At 42.9% G+C, this 15,636-nt stretch overlaps 1 long non-coding RNA gene across 1 annotated transcript in view; it reads left to right on the forward strand.

Annotated features, from left to right (window-relative positions):
* LOC126491878 (uncharacterized) overlaps positions 1-15,636 on the forward strand; it is a 99,462-nt gene that overhangs the window by 3,337 nt on the left and 80,489 nt on the right. Inside the window, exon 2 of the long non-coding RNA XR_007589478.1 lies at positions 12,346-12,434. This is a non-coding gene — a long non-coding RNA (uncharacterized lncRNA). The remainder of the gene's footprint in view (positions 1-12,345; positions 12,435-15,636) is intronic.

Consider the following 15,636-nt stretch of genomic DNA (forward strand, 5'->3'; position numbering starts at 1 on the left):
CACTTTAAGTGCCCCATAATTGTAGTGATGTGGGTAATACTAGAAACCCTTCCTGCACCCACTCTTTTTCCATGTTGGACACGGAGGCACCATTGGCATGGTTATTGATGTTGGAGGGTCTCCTTGGAGCAGAGCTCTAGATCACCATGGGCAGGGCCCTTCAGCAACTCTAGCAGGAATTCTTCCTCCCTGACAGCGCCCTCTCTGCTTAGTATGCTAATATTTGCCACATGCGTTAGGAAATTATTAATAGTTATTATTTGAGCACCATAGGGAAAACCTACAAAGAGAAAAATCTTTCATTCATCTTTCTCGGTCGCTTTTTATTAATTTGCAGATGCCCATTTGTACAGACGTGGTTGGTAGGTGCCTGCCATTGTAGCTTCTGCTCTGTTCCAATCACAGTATTGCAAAGATCTTACCGTGCACAGGGATGGCTTACATACTTGTCATGGCTTATGCTGCCCTAGCACTTCATCATTTACCTTAGGAGTTTAACTGTTTTTCCCTGTTATTGGGCATTTTGAGTCATTTTCAATTCACTGCAGTTGAATTTCATGTTTGGGAATGAGGAGTAGGAGTGGGTGTGATTGGCTTTCAAACAAAACAGACAAAGTTGGGTCACAGGACAGAGAAAGGGAACAAAATGTAAGTGGCAGGGGCAGTTGTTCTTGTCAACAATGATAGTTGATCCAAAGGTGCTGGATCAAGTGCCTTTTTGCCTTAGGGCTTCTGAGATTCTGTGCTGGGAACTTGAGAGCTTCTGATGGCTGTCTGTCTGACTCTCTCTCTCTCTCTTTCTGTGTGTGTGTGTGTGTGTGTGTGTGTGCGCGCGCGCGCGCGCGCGCACACGTGTGAGAGAGAGAGAGAGAGAGAGCATGCGTGTGTGTGTCAGGGTTCTGGGTGGATAAAGAGGAAGGCTCAGACTGTGCTTACAATGTGGCCACAATGATCTTAGATAGATCTTTCTGGATCTGTTTCCCATGCAAAACAAGAAATAGCTCTCCATCTAGGGCTTGTGATGACTTAATCCAATCAGATAACAAATACAAGGGAGCTTGGAGGAAGTTGCAAAAAGTAATTTACACAAACATAAGTTACTAAGATGTAAGTCCCAGAAAAAAAAAAAAAAAAAAAAAAACCTGGAGGTCTTAAAGGAACTGCTGACAGAATTCCAATGCAAATTCCCTTCCTCCGTGTGTCTCTGTCTCTCTGTCTCTCTCTCTGTCTCTCTCTTTCTCTTTCTCTGTGTGTGTGTGTGTGTGTGTGTGTGTTGAGTTTACCATAACAGCAGAAATTTTGAAACTGGCCTTGGCTTCAGGCTCTCTGCCTGGTAAGTCACTTTAATAACCTTGGCTCATGACAGGAGATGCGTTAGAGATCCCATAGAAAACAGATCAGCCACAGCCCTGTCCTCATGGAGCTTTGAGTTAAGATCACAACTTTGTCAGAAAATCTGGGTCACCAAATATATTTTAGAGAGGTCCGATTCTCCTGTCTTTCTTTGTGCCCCATGCTGAGAAATATTTCTCAGGAGACTGTGTCATTTTTCAAAGGTGAGAAGGGAACAACAGTATAACTCAAGAATTCAAAGACACTTGCCCATCCTTAAAGCTGGTATGAATTGTTGTTTTTTAAGAAGCTTCTGGGGGTTTCTATCCAGGATATACCCTCTTCCAGGATAATGGTAAGTGGGCTAACAGGGTGGAAGTGCCAATTTGCCAAGATCAGAGACTGTCTGTGCCTCCCACAGTCTTGACACCTCCACCCTCGGCATGCACCTGTCCCAAAGACTGAATGTAGTCTTGGAGTCAAAATAGAGAATGGCTGGCTAGACCAGTTAGGTACCCTGATGGATAGACTCCAGAACATGTGAGGGCTGGTGGAAAGGTTTACTTTGACTGGAAAGGCTCAGAGGCTGGACAGAATAGGGCAGCCAGAAGCTACAGTTTCCCACAGCTCAAGCGGACAGGGTCTTTTTTTTACCTGCGAGTTCCTACCCACCCTGTGGTTGGTTTGCAGAACTGGAGGAGAGAGTGGTCATGAGCTGGTGGTGTGGAGGCTGCTGCTAGGTGGGAGTCAGCCTCCCTCACCCTCTCTGGTGTACAGGGCGGGCCCCATTGCATCACCCTTGGAGCCTCTGCTCCTGGCTTTGCAGCCAGCTGGGCCCCTAGAGGAGGGACTCTCCCTGTTTTTCAACAAACTGTTAACCATTCACCCTCCTAACTCTCGTTGTGCCAGTCCGGATTTCCAGGATTAGCCTTCAGTCCTCCTTGCCCTGAAGGTGATAATCCTCTCCAGGCTACAATGACCAGAAGCTCTGCCTGCGCAGCTTTTGAGCGGTCGCAGGCTCCAGCACACCCATGCAAGCCTGGTCTCTTCCCAGGGAGAAGAGTTAACCTCCCTCATCCCCACCCTCATAATTTGTCCCATTCTGCAGTGGTGAGAACAGAGCTCCCAGACCTCCAGCATGAGCTCATGCCACTTCCACACTCCAGAGTCCCGACAAAGGGTCAACAACATTTTGGGCTAAGATCAAGTATGTAGCTCAAGCCAGAGACCAGGAGCCCAGACATTGGCCTTTCCGCAAAATCCCTCCAACCAATTTGACAGACGTGCCTAGGACTTTGACTTATTTGTTGGGTCATAGGGAAGGGATGGGCGAAGTAAGGGCCCTAAAAGGCCCAAGAGTCATCTTGAAGAGAGTCCTGAGGACACAGTGTTTCCTTGTTCCTGATGGGTTAGACAAGGAAGAACTAAGCTTCTAGGAGCTGTTCCAGTCTCTGAAGCCCAGGTCACATTCACATTCAGAACTCTTATCTCCCAGTCCCAGCGTTCCCTTTCTTACCCCACCCGTTCTGGGGCCTGAAATAGCTTGGAACTGCATCCAAACCTAAGCCTAGGTCCCACTTTTAGTTCACAAACATCTGGCTGATAATAACTCCCAGAATCTTGAGCTGAGTCCTGTGGGTGAATGCACAGATAAGTGAAGCACAGCTCCTGCCTTCAGGGAGCTTGCAGAATGTGCCCAGGTGACTGTTCACGGTAGTAGATGCGTGTTAGAGAGGAAAGAAAGATGGATCCCCATGGGAGACGTAACGGCGGCCCTGTGAAAGGGAGTCATTGAGTTGAATCTTCAAGAATGAATAGGACTTGAAAAGGCAATGAGGCATACCCGTGCTGAATGGAAGGAATAGCAAGGGGAGTGCCAGATCTACGCAAGTGTCAACCTTATTATTTGTCTGGGAACAGGTCAATAGTATCTGGTTTGACTGAAACACACAGGTGACTCCAAGCTGCTTATCCCTTCTGTGGATGTGTCTGTCCAGATTTTATATAGAATGAATACTGCAAAGTGGCAATGGCCTTTCAGTTTGCAGAGCTTTGCAGATCAGAAAATGGAGGGATGGGTGAAGAAACTTTCTCTGAGCTCTAAAGCATGTCTGAGAGGGCGCTGGGGCTGGACTTGCCATTTCTGCCTTGGCCCAGTTCAGCTTTCATAGTCCAGGGCCTTAGTCTACAGGGTTGGTTGAGCCAACTGATCTTGCCACTCCTTAGGGGCCAAGAAGCCATCAGAGGTGAACAGCCAGTGATCATAGGTGAACATCCAGTCAGAGTGTTCGTCATGGCGTGGCATGCAGCAAGGAATGAATAGCTTCGTGACAGTAGGCAGGAAAGAAAGGATCATATTCTTTATTTTCTTGAAATTTATTTAAATCTAGTTCCAAACCAGATTCACAGTTAGTTAGAGGTCTAATAGAATTATTAAGGGATCGTCCCCATGACTCATTTGATTTTTTTTTAAATGTAAACTAAAATGAAATCCCTAAGCAGGCAAATTAAAGACTAACTGGACAGCTGGTCCTCATTTGAAGGGGCTTAGGCAGTTAATGGCTGCTCCACGGCTACCTGTGGGATACTGGCCTTTCCTTTCTGTGGGACTGCTCCACCAGGTAGGTTGTTGAGCTGCCCACTCACCGTGTGTGCCCTTAGCCATTTCAAAGCCTTTCTTCCAGTTCCTCTTAGCCATCTGCATACCAGGTTTTGCATACCAGATTTAGGGAGGGAAAGGGGACCCATCTGGGTCTCAACGTCTGCTATCCTTGGTCACTCGTGATCTCTGACCCTCTCCCCAGTTACTAGAATCTACTACCATAGATAAGCTAACTTCCCAAGTAAAAAACTACCTCTCCATCTTTAACCTACCAGATGTGAGTCCTGGCCTCTCTTGGGAGGATGTGGGGAAAATACCTCACATTCCTTTCTGAAGAATCCACAGCCAAGAAAGCTAGATATGGTTGATTTCCCAATCAGGTTTCTCTACCGCAGTTCGTGTGTAATTAACCACTCTGTTACACTTCCAAAAGCAAAAGAAAAATTTTTGACAGGTGATACTGTGCAGCCAGATAGAAAGGTAATTAATGACACGTGTGATAATTTTACTACCTGAAAAAATTTAACTTTTAAAACAGCATCACAGAGTAGCCTACTTTTGAGCAAACATAAAATTACATGTTTATATAAAGGAAAAGCGAGAGCTAAAAGGTAAAAATAAAGATGCTTGTCTCCTTGGATGAGGTTATAGGTCACACATTTTTCTCATTTTTGCCTTTTTCCATATTCTAGAAATTTCTTCAATGAGTGTGTATGACCTCTTTTTGGTAAGGAGAAAGTTCTATATAAATTTTAACTTATTTATTTATCTCCCACTCTATTGAGTAAGCAATAGTACTCTACAGTGGGCCAGTGAACAACTAACTTTCTGTCCAGGGCTTCCTTGTGGAGGGTTCTCCTTTTGCTGCTTTCCTCTGCCTCAGCTGACGGCTTGGGGCAGCCTTACCCTGAAGGGACCAACCACAGGCCTTGCTGTTCCTTGTTAACTCAGTTTGTATCTATGTTTGTTTGTTGGTTAGTTTTGTGGTGGGGGTGGTAGCAGTGGTTTTTTTGTTTGTTTTTGTGAGTTAGGTTTTGAGATGAGGCCTCTTTCTATAGTATAGGCTTGCCTTAAACTCATGGCAGTCCTGCCTCTGCCTGTCAGGTATTGGGATTACTAGCATATGCCACATGCCAGGCTGCACTTTGTACTTTTATGGAGCAAAAAGAAACAGGTATGTCTGGACCTGGAACGCTCCACAGTTGTGAACTGCTTGGTAGTCTTGGCTGTCTTGGTTTGTAGATTTTAGCATAGGTGTGGCAGCCAAGCAGAAGAACAGATTGATAAGGAAGCTGTGGGAAAGTGTAAACATCTGCTGCATCAATCATTGGAACACACGTCCTCTGGGGAGACTAGTTTTTACAGTCAGCAAAAAGGCAGAGGACAAAAGTCTGTTTCCATGGAGAATATATGACTCCATCTTGTGTCTTAGATTCAGAAGCAAACTATAAAGCCATATCCAGTTCACAGGCCAGCAAATGTGGCCAGCTCAGACTCCAGGAACTACTTGATCTGAGATATTTGCAGAATCCTTATCATCAATCATATTTTTTATGTATTAGCAATAAAAGCTGGAAAGTAAAAGTCAAAAAGTAGTGTCATTTAAAATAGCAAATAATGCAATATTTTCACACCCTAAAACAAGTCTAGGAACTACATGTAGTTTTTACTACAAAACATTGACAGAAGCCTAGGCAGTTTGGATGCTCACCTTACTAGACCTGGATGGAGGAGGGTGGTCCTTGGACTTCCCACAGGGCAGAGAACCCTGATTGCTCTTTGGGCTGATGAGGGAGGGGGACTTGGTTGGGGGAAGGGGAGGAAAAGGGGAGGTGGCGGTAGGGAAGAGACAGAAATCTTTAATAAATAAATTAAAAAAACATGGACAGAAAAAAAAATCATATAAGATCATGTTGGAGATTTGAAGACTCAACAGATTGTCCTCCAAATTTCTAACTAAATTGAACTTTGTTCTATTAGTCACTATTTGATTATTGTGAAGATAAACCATGAGGAAGGCAGTTCCTATAAAGGACAGCATATAATTGGGGACTGGCTTACAGTTTTGGAGGTTCAGTCCATTGTTATTATGGCAGGGAGCATGGCTGCACACATGGCACTGGAGCAGTAGCTGAGAGCTACATCCTGATTTGAAAGCCCATCCACAGTGACACATTTCTTCCTGTAAGGCCACACCTCCTAATCCTTCTCAAATAGCGCCCCTCTCTGATGACTAAACATTCGAATATATGAGTCCATTCTTATTCAAACCATTACAGTGGTTTCAATCAAAACCCTTTAAAAGACCCAACCTAAAATATATGCAGATGCACATAAGATTGAGAATAGTTGTTTTCTGTCTGTTTTAATGCCACCCCTACGCTCAAATCTACCAACCAGGCCAAGGATAAGAGCACTGCTTTTATAGATGATCTGAGTTTGGTTCCCATCGCCCAAATGGCAGCTTACAACAACCTGTAACTCCAATTCTAGGGATTTGAAACCCTTCTCTGGCCCCCACAGGCTCCTGCTAACATGTAATGCACATGAATGCACACACACACACACAAATAGATACATCTTTCATAAAAAGAATATATGAAGAATTCTCAAAATTAGACAGTAAGAAAACAAACAATCCCGTCAAAACTGACTCAGAAATAAGCAGACATTTTACTAAAGAGAATATGAAAACAAAAATGTTCAGCATTGTTAGTCATTAGGAAAATACAAACTAAGACCTCAATGAGATAATGACACAAATATTAGAATGACTAAAGTAAAATGCCAGACGATGACAAACATGTACTCATATCTAAAACCCTCATAACACACTGGTGAGAACGCAAACATGGCTTAGCTACTGGAAACACTGGGTAGTTTTTTATTAAACAAAACACAATGTAACCTAGCAATTGCATTTACAGGTAACTGTCCCGATAAATGAAAATTTGTATTCATACAAAAACCTGCACAAGAGCATAACAGATCTATTCATAATTGTCCAAACTGATACAATCCAAATGTTCTTCAGAAAGTAATGGATAAACAAATTGGCTTATCCATGCATTAAAGAGGAATAAGCCATCGACGCATGGAACAGCCTTGATGTATCCCAAAAGAATTAAGTTGAGTGCAAGAAGCCAGTCTTAAAAGTTGCATGATGTCTGATTCCAGTGATATGACATTCTCCAGTGATAGAGAACATAATCAGTTTCTGTCAAGTGTTAGAGATATGTAATTGCAAAGGGAAGGTGTGAAGAAATCCCAGGAGTGATGGCAATGTTCGATATAGTGAATATGATGTTCGTTACACAAATTTCATAATTATTCACATGCACATCAATTCAGCTTAATGCTAAATTTAAAAAGATTCATTTTCAGAGCAACTTTTGGGTTACAGAAAAATGGAACAGGAGCAGGTGAGGTGGCTCAGTGGGTAAGACCACTTGCCATGCTTGACAACCTGAGTTTACTCCTCCAAACCCACATGGAGGAAGGAGAGAACCAACTCCCACATTGGTGGGGTGTGTGGGGGCAACTGGAGGAGATAAGGAGATTTCTTACAAAGCCGCTGCCCTCCCATATGATGGGTCTTCGGTTATGTCCCACCAACGTGGTACATTTGTTCCAGTTGTTAAGTGTTTTGTTTTGAATATAAAATGTCCCCCACAAGTTCATATGTTGGGGCTTACCACTAGCAGGTTAACCCATTTTGGAAGGTTCTGGAAATGTTAGGAAGTAAGTCCTAAGTAGAAGAACTATGTCACTGGGGGTGGGGAGCCCTTAGGTGCACTCTTGACTGTTTCTATCTCTCTGCTTGCCCCATAAGGTGAGGTGATGCTGTCACATGCTCCTCCAGCCCTCTGAAACCGTGTTAAAATGAGTCTCTACTCTCGTAAGGCATTTCTGTTCTCCCACGTATGTCTGCCACAGGAATGAACAGAGTAACTCGTGCAGTGAACCCCCATTAGCGCACACTGTTGTTTTAGATCTGCAGCTTGAACCAGGACTCACTTTTGGTGTTGTATATGGGTTTTCAAAAGTGCATGCTGCCATGTATATGCTGTGGCAGTATCATACAGAGCACATTCCCTGCCCTGAACATTTTCTGTCTTTTGCCCAAACATCACTTGTATTAAGCACTTTATTTCATTTGGGCTTTGTAGTTTTCCTCACTTAGATCTTGTGTGTGTTTTATTAGATTTCATTCCAAAGTATTTCATTCTGACAGAAGCAAGAGAAAAAGGGATTGTTCCGCATTTCGTATGCACTTTTCTGCACTTTTCCTTGCTTGTGTATGGAAGAGCTGCCGTCCTATACGTAGCCTTGTATCCTGCAGCTTTAACGTAACCACTTACTACTTCCAAGGCTTCGTCTCTGTTTTTGATCCTATCATAATTTGTACACAATTGTGCCATCTGTGAACAAAGACAGTTCCCCTTTCTCCTTCCTAATAGAAATACCTTTTGGTTTTTTCTTGCCTTTTTTTTTTTTTATCAGCTAGCACTTGCAGTATAATGCTGAAAAAGAATGAGAGAGGACATCTTAATTTGTTCCTCATTTTAGTGAAAGCTAGTTCCTCTTTAGTTATGAGGTTAACTCTAGGGTTTTTGTAAACATTCATTCTCCATCAAGCTGAGAAAGTTCTCTTTATATCAGATTTTATCAAGAATAAATAAGTGTTGAATTTTGTCTACAAATATTGATATAATTTTTATGATTTAGACTGCTTATGTAATGGATCACATCAGCCACTTTTTGGATCAGTATGTTAACTTTGTATGTTGAGCCAGTGTGTACTTCTGGGTCCCACTTCACTGTCGTGCATAATTCTTTTTTTTGTTTTTGTTTTTCCATATAAGGTTTCTTTGTAGCTTTTGGAGCCTGTCCTGGAACTAGCTCTTGTAGACCAGGCTGGTCTCGAACTCACAGAGACCCACCTGCCTCTGCCTCCTCAGTACTGGAATTAAAGGTGTGTGCCACCATCACCTGGCTGCATAATTTCTTTAATGCGCTGTAGGATTCAGCTTATCTATTATTTTGTTGAGGATTTTTATATCTGTGGGGATGTTTTGATTTGTGCTTTCTTTTCTTGTCATGTCTTATCTGCTTTGGGTGTCAGAGTGTGCTGGTTTTATATGAGGTGGTAAGAACATTCTCTTCACTTTTGTCTTCTAAAAGGGATTGTAGAGATTTCATGAATTTTGTCCCTTGAAATGTTTGTAGTATTTACTATATGGGCCTGAGGTTTTCTGTTTTGCAATGTTATTAAGTATTGATTTAATTTCTTTCATAGACACACTTATTCATTTTTTCTTTTTCTTTCTGTATAAGTCATGGGAAGGCTGTTTTCCTAGTAATTGGTCCATTGTAGCACAAATTCTAATTATTCTAATTGTTCTTAATAATAAAAACCCAGAGTCAGATATAGGGGTTAATGTGGTGCCAATAATTGAACCCAAAGTCTCAGGCACAGTAGGTAGGCACACTATCAACTGAACTATACCCCGAGACCTTGTCCCCCTAAATCTCCTTCTTTTTTCTTATATCAATTACCTTTTACAAAAACATTTTTAAATTACCTTCACCTAATTACTTGAATTACACACTTTAATCACACACACCGAGGATCCTTCTCTGATGTTCTTTCATTCCCTAGTAGGTCTGTCTGTCTGTGGACTCTGCCCTTTTCTTGTCTCTGAAGATCTTTTAACAATTCATGCAAGGCAGTCAAGAAATTTCCTCAGGTTTTGTTCATCTGAGAAATCTTTATTTCTTTTCCCCTTTTTTTTAAGAAACGGAATCTTGAATGTTGACCAGGCTGGTCTCATACTCCTGGACTCAAGTCATCCTTCACCTGCCTTAGCCTTCTGCGGCTGGGTCTCCAGGAATATAACCGCTGTACCCACTTTCTTCACTTTGGAAGGTCCCCTTCCCAGAATTCTAGACTAGTTTTTCTCTCCCTTTCAACATATTAAATATTTCACTCTACTCTCTTTTTCATTTGCGTGGCTTTAGAAAAATTCAATATAATAATTCCTGGTTTTGTTCCTGAATAGATAAGGCTCTTTATCCTCTTTTCAAGTTTTTTTTTTAATTTTCTGAAGTTTAAATATACTAGGTCTATCTTTTGTTACTGTTGCTGTTTATTTCCTCATTACTATTCATTCCCTTTTCTTGTAGATCAGGTTGGCCTCCAACTCACAGAGATCTGTCTGCCTCTGTCCCCCAAGTGTTGGGATTAAAGGCGTGTGCCACCACCGCCCGGCTTCATTCCCTTTTCTGTCTCAGATGGGTTGTACTGGTTTTGAAAGGAACTCTGGGAAAGAGGCCATTCATGCATGCAGATGTGTACATATTGGAAGCAAATAATCAGTAGCAATCTTGTCACTGAGCTATGATCATACATTGCTTCTTAGACAGGATGGCTGTAGCTGAGTGTCTCCCTTATCCATGTTCTTGGACACTGGGAAACTTCTTTAGGTGAGACACTGGAAAAATACTAAATACTAAAACTCAAGAACACAGGAAGAGCCGGGCAGTGGTGGCGCACGCCTTTAATCCCAGCACTCAGGAGGTAAAGGCAGGCAGATCTCTGTGAGTTTGAGAACAGCCTGGTCTACAAAGCGAGTTCCAGGACAGCTGGAACTACACAGAGGAACCCTGTCTTGGAAAAACAACAAGTCCTGGCCTTGGTATTTCAAGGCTGCTCTTCCCTAGAAGTGTCAGATTTCTTTTTCTTCTAGGGCACTGGTTCTCAACCTTCCTAATGCTGTGACCCTTTAATACAGTTCCTCAAGTTGTGGTGACCCCAACCATAAAATGATTTTCATCGCTACTTCATAACTGTAATTTTGCTCCTGTTATGATCATGATGTAAATATCTGTATTTTCTGATGGTCGTAGGCAATCCCTGTGAAAGGGTCATTTGACCCCCAAAGGGGTACTGACCAGCAAGTTGAGAACCACTGCTCTCTAGTCCTTGAGAAAAGCTAGAAGAGTTCCTGGACAGGAAGTAATGAAAATTTCCCCACTCTGCTCCACCGACTGGGACTTACTGTCGTCTTCAGTGCTCAGGCTGGCTCTACACTTTGTGCTAGCAAGTCCTCAGTTATAGTCTAGGCTTTCTTACCCTGCTTCTTGGCGCGCTTTCTTTTACAGTTTCTCTGATAAATTGTAATTCTCTGTTTCTACATTTTTGATGTGTCTGTGTGGGCATAGTTTTCCCTGTGACCCCCTTGCTTTAAGGGATCCAAGAATACTTGCTGATTTTTCAATTTGTTGAGAGTTTTACTTGCTGAGATGAAGTGATGACTTCCCAGCTCTTTACACACTGGAGACAAACTGCTAATCAACACAATTCAAGGGGTTAAAATACTAAATTTTATCATATTTTTTAAAATTCTAAAATAGATAAATAAGGAGTTGGTAAATGAGGAACAGATATAAGGAGCAAGATGATTTTTTTCAAATGTTTGCAGAATACCTCTTCTCATTTATGCCACCATTACGTCAAATTCAACATATCTGGAATCCTTTAACTTACTGTATTGGTTGCTTTTGCATTACTGTAGCCATAACACCTGGCAGAAGCATTTTAAGTTAGGATTTCTTTTAGCTTATGGTTTTAGAGGGTTTCAGACTGTGGTAAGGAAGGCATGGCAGCAGGAACATGTGGCAGAGGCTGTTCATATCATTGCTAGCTAGAGAGCATAGAAAGAGAATTAGGAATTGGGGATCAGGTATAACCTTCCAAGGCTCATTCCTATTGATGTATTTCAGCTAGCCATACCCTCCTTTGTAAGGTCCCACAGCATCTCAGAATAGTGCACCTGGGGAATGCACAATTAGGAACCCAAATTAGGAACCTTGGAAGACATCTCAAACCACAGCACTTACCTGACTTCCTGTGTTCTTCTTTGTTGTTGTTAGTGTTGTTGTTTTTCCAAGACAGGGTTCCTCTGTGTAGTTCCAGCTGTCCTGGAACTCGCTTTGTAGACCAGGCTTTTCTCAAACTCAGAGATCCGCCTGCCTTTACCTCCTGAGTGCTGGGATTAAAGGCATGCGCCACCACTGCCCGGCTCTTCCTGTGTTCTTGAGTTTTAGTATACATAATATATTTCTGTTAGCTACTTATGTACCAAACCTTAGCTCATCTTTGACCACTATTTACAGTCTTACCAGTTGCCTTGACGTGTCTATTATGCGTCCATTGCTTAGTTACATATCTGTTTTCCCTTCTCTGTCTCTCTTGCCCCTTCCATAGTTCATCACCACTTCCCAGAATCCTGCGATTGTGTCCTAACATCTCCTTAAAAGTCAGATTTGGAATCAGAATAGCCTGAAATTAAGTCACGGCTCTGCCCTTGTAGCCACCTGACCTTGAGAATAGTACATTTGTCTCTCAGCTGCAGGCCTCATCTGCCAAACTGAGGCAGTAACACTCAACTCAGGAGATGGCTGCGAGGACTGAAGACACCTGGGCCAGCACTGTGTCGTAAGTGCACTCTTACTTCTTTTCTGTTTTGTTTTTTGTTTTTCGAGATAGGGTTTCTCTGTGTAACAGCCCTAGCTGTCCTGGAACTCACTGTTACTTTTATTAAACAAGATAATCTATGTCATGTCCTTGGTAGTCTGCTGGTGCAAAGTAAGTACTTAGCTTTTTGATGACTGTTTTATATTATTATTCTTTACCTTGGTCCCATTTAATTCTACTGATCATTGTGAGCATGTCTGCTACTTGTTCTGCATCTTGTGGAGTCCCTCTTACCTGTTGAAGAAGCTCTAAGTCCTTTCCCGGGCATCCAGAGCTGTACCTAGTTGCTCCCTTCTCTTTAGAGCTTCCCTCCTCACTGTGCCCTTACACAGCCTTGTTGTTTTAGTCCTCTGTAGATTATTCAGTTTCTTCCCTTTCCCTGGCCTCTCCCTGGAATGCTCTTCCTCCTTCCATGTTGCTCAGTAAATATTTGCTGAGTAACGAGATTGTGTTCTTTGGAAAAGCGTTCAGCGAAGCCAGTCGCATCCAACCATATGCTCCTCCTGTGATGGAGACACACAGGGAAAGTTATGTTTATTTCTGCCCTGACTCTCTGCAGGGGAGGCATGTATACAAAAGGAGAAATTTTAGAGAAGTCTTTCCTGTTCTACCACCTCCTCCTGAATAGCAAGGCCGGATCATGTTGATGCCAAGAAGTGTTGCTGCTAGACTCTGCTGTGTCAAGTGAGCCCTCAGTCTAGGGCACACTGGTGGTCAGAGCACATCTAGGAGCCTCTGGCTGGAGTCGAGGACAGCTGCAGCATCAGCAAGCATCACACAGGAATTCAGAATCAGCTTCTAAATTTTGGTATGGTAGAAAAAGAATCCATGACTAAGATGAGCTTGTCCGCTAGGAGCAAGGATGAAAGGGGCAGCAGCAGGACGAAGCTCTGGCCAGTAGGGCCTGGGGGGTATCTCCGTTTCTCATAGTTTTGAGAACGTATGGTATGAGAAAGTAAACAGCTGACAGGGGCTAGGAAAAGGCAAACCAGCGGAATTCTCTGTTTACGTGATACCCAGGCCTAATGAAGTCCTCCAAAAGGCAGCTTTCCCAACGACACAGAGGACTTTCTCCTTGAGGGCTTTTTCCTGGGAAAATATGAGTATGTGTCTTCTCACTCTAGGTGGGGCTCCAGTGACAGAGCGAAGGAACAAATCTACCCTAGTCTAGCTTGGTGAACCAAGAACTTACTGAGTTATTTAAAGAAGCACAGTCTCCCCCCAGTATGGAGGATGGTTACCCCATTGATGTTTAAGTTTCTCTCCTGCCCTTTCACCCTCTGTGTACTCAAAGAGCCCTCTGAAACTTTGTAAACGTGGGCAGAAATACATACAACAAGAAGGGGCAATCCAGGAAGGAATGTCTGGAATCTCAGATGGGGGCTTACAGCTCTCAGTCCTTTCCTCTAGGAGGGACTGTCACCAGGCCTCATCTTGAGGGTCTCTTGCAGGTAGTCACAGCTCATCTGACTAAGACCGTAGTTGCTATTATGTTCAGCGGGTAGAGCTCTGCCTCCACTGCTGAATGCAGTGGTTCAGGTGCAGACTTTCCTCTGAGCACTGGGTCCCCATCCAGAACTACATCTGGCTTTCTTGTTGAAAATGCCAAGACATGTTGGCAACAATAGGAGTGATAATCGTAGGAGCCGACGAACCGGCTTACGCAGCCTTGTAATCCATCAACATCTTAGCCTATCTTAATTTACAATCTAAGTCGTTAAAAGGCTTTAATTTAGTTTAATTCCCACAATATTCCCAGCTTCTCATTTGTTCAGAACAAGAGATGTGGTAAGCCTGAAATGCACTCTGAGATCAGAAGGATTGGGCGGCTTTGAAGTCTTTTCAGCACTGCTAGCTCTGTGACTTTGGGACTCAGAGACACTCTAAAGTTCAGTTTCCCCGTTTTGATAAGTGGGGTAACAGTACTGATGGTTAGTTGTAAACATTTTATGTAAAATGTGTGTGGCACACCTGACAGAATTGGCAGTCATTATGAATGACTATTGCCACCATGATTTCTGAAGGTCACCAAACCACTCTATTCTCTGTCTAAAATTTCTTCTTCAAGGTCATTCAACTATAAATGTAAGAGTGCTTCAACCTCTACTTCCTACCTCATAATAACTATGTTGTTATGAATAATAACAGTAACTATGAATAATCGTAGTGTAGAACTCAGCTGTAGCCTTATCCCGTGTCCTGTGGTGGGACCTCCCAGTTGCTATCACCCTTCACCCTCCTGTGTATTTCTGATTTGCAGTGCAAGAAACTGAGGCTCAGAAAAGAGAAGGGACTTGCACAAAGCAAGGGCAGAGTCGGAATCACAACTTTGGTCATTGATTGCCAAAGCACATGCTCTTTCTAATTACCTACTTTTTTGGTTTTGTTTTTTTGAGACAGAGTTTCTCTGTGTAACCACCCTGGCTGTCCTGGAACTAACTTTGTAGACCTTAAACTCAGAGAGAGCAAACTGCTTCTGCCTCCCCAGTACTGGGGTCAAAAACATGTACCACCCCCCCCAACCCTGGCCTCTTTTTACCTACATTTTTCCTCAGAGGAGAGAGCGCTCTCTTTTCTGAGCACAGTGAGCAGACACATTAGTTTCTTCCTAAGATGGTTAGACTTTTCACTTAGTCTGCCACTGTAAATGCACTTCTTTCTTTCATTCGTTTGTTCACTTGCTCAGCAAATGCTTACTGGGTGTGTAGTACGTGCTGGGGATCTTAAAATGGTTAAGACAGCCTGTATCTTCAAAGAGCTCATTCTCTGTGGAGAAGATAGACACATATATAGGAAAGTGGGGACTCAGGAACTAGGGGACCCAGAGTTCAGAATGGCGGTGTTGAGTGGAGGTGTGACCATATCGGGTAAGGCTTTCAAAGGAGACAGTTTGAGTTGATTCATTATATCAGTCAAATAGAAATGTGCTTTAAGTTTAAGCAACTTTTCTGTTATGGGTTATAGGCAAAGCCCAAGTCTAAACTGAGACATAGTCTCTTCCAGTCTATGCCCTTAAGGATTTATAGTCCAGCCAGGAGAGAAGGCCCATAATTAGTCAAATGCCATTAAAATTGTATGGAGATTATGCCGGAAGAATGTAAGAGCACTTTGGTGGTGAGGGTGGTTGGGTGAATGGGCAGCCATTGAGGAAGTGGTTAATTCT

This window comes from Alexandromys fortis, unplaced genomic scaffold (genome assembly GCF_014885135.2).
Source record: "Alexandromys fortis isolate MF-2015 unplaced genomic scaffold, M_Fortis_MF-2015_v1.1 scaffold_292, whole genome shotgun sequence".
Taxonomy (NCBI): Eukaryota; Metazoa; Chordata; class Mammalia; order Rodentia; family Cricetidae; genus Alexandromys; species Alexandromys fortis.